Source organism: Armigeres subalbatus, chromosome 2 (genome assembly GCF_024139115.2).
Source record: "Armigeres subalbatus isolate Guangzhou_Male chromosome 2, GZ_Asu_2, whole genome shotgun sequence".
Classification (NCBI taxonomy): domain Eukaryota; kingdom Metazoa; phylum Arthropoda; class Insecta; order Diptera; family Culicidae; genus Armigeres; species Armigeres subalbatus.
In genome coordinates, this window is record NC_085140.1 from 107,088,929 (window position 1) to 107,090,717 (window position 1,789).

Genomic DNA, 1,789 nt, shown 5'->3' on the forward strand with positions numbered 1-1,789 from the left:
CGCTCCAGGGGCGACGGACGAGGCTAAGTACTCGGACGTCTTGAAGGCGATGAGGAGTGACGTCAAGCTCGGTGAACTCGGCGCCGACGTACGTCGAATAAGACGTACCCGGATGGGCGAGATGATCCTCGAGCTAAAGCGGGGCCGCCTACAAGAAGTTGGCGGAGGAAGTCCTAGGCGAGACGGTCAAGGTGAGGGCACTCACGACGGAGGTGAATCTAAGGGTTAAAGACCTGGACGAGATCACCGAAGTCGAAGAGCTCGTCACGGCACTGCGGCGACAGTGCGAAGTGGAGGCGTCCACCGCAGCCGTTCGGCTACGGAAAGGTCCGGCAGGGACACAGGTAGCATTGGTTCGGCTACCTGCAGCGGACGCCTCCAAGGTAGTCAAGTTAGGGAGCGTCAAGGTGGGGTGGTCGGTATGCCCTGTGGGCATATATGAGCAACCAGAAGTTTGCTTCAAGTGCCTGGAACCGGGGCACAAGCAATGGGACTGCAAAGGCCCTGACAGAAGCAAGCTCTGTCGACGCTGCGGATTGGAGGGACATAAGGCACAATGTTGCACGAACCCTCCCAACTGTTTGATCTGTTTCAGCAAAGCTGTGAACAGCAAGCACCCCATGGGGGGTTCGAAGTGCCCGGCGTTTAAGCGTGCTGCAAAATCACAGTGCAGGTAACGCAGCTAAACCTGAACCATCTGTGATGCAGCCCAGCAACTGCTGTGTCAGACAGTTGCTGAATGGGGACGGATATCGCCATCATAGCAGATCCTTACCGGGTACCCGCCAGGAACGGTAATTGGGTCACCGATGGGTCTAAAATGGCGGCGATATGGACAACGGGGAAATACCCAGTCCAAGAGTTGGTGTCTTCGACACACGAGGGCTTCGTCATTGCCAAAATCAACGGGGTCTTCTTCTGCAGCTGCTATGCGCCTTCTCGATGGTCGATCGAGCAGTTCGGTCGAATGCTAGATTGTTTGACGGCTAACTTGGTGGGGCGTTGGCCGGTGGTGATAGCGGGGGACTTCAACGCTTGGGCCGTGGAATGGGGAAGCCGATCCACGAATCAACGGGGGCAGATCCTGCTGGAATCACTGGCCATGTTGGATGTGGACTTGGCTAATGTCGGTACCAAAAGTATGTAGCTGGCACTGGCGATCTTATGAAAATGTGCGGCTTAAGCGCCACTCCAGTAAAGGAGACCGCACACCAAGTTTGTTTGCCCGGATGAGACTCAATCAAGGCGAGTCCAAGTATAATCTTCAAAGAAGAAAGAGATCGATCCAGTGCGACTACTTTCCCAAAATGGGACAGGTAGAAACCCCTATTGACGCATCAGCATAACTCTCGCAACATCAATAAACCTCAAAATTCACGGTAAGAGGTCACGCATACCTATACCGACGCAACAAGACGTCATTTCATCATCATTGGAAGTTTCCACTACCCTCCACCAGAGTCGCGAGGGTAGCTGAAGGGTCGCGCAACATAAATTCAAACTCAAGACAAAATAAATTAAACTACAAACGAATCCGAAGCAACGTAGAAACACTCAAAACATGTATTCAATAAATAGGATAGTATAATCACATCATTGGGGGTTTAACAATAAAGGTTTATTAAACATTTTAACGATAAGTTTTATTTATTCAAGCATGCTTGTATCTTGTCGATTTCTTCCTCTCCTCTTTAACCTATCCTATTCTATCTGTGTGCGTATTCAAATTTTACTATCTGTGCTATTGTGCTTGTTTTTCATTCCCTCATTCCCAGCGATGTGACGATGA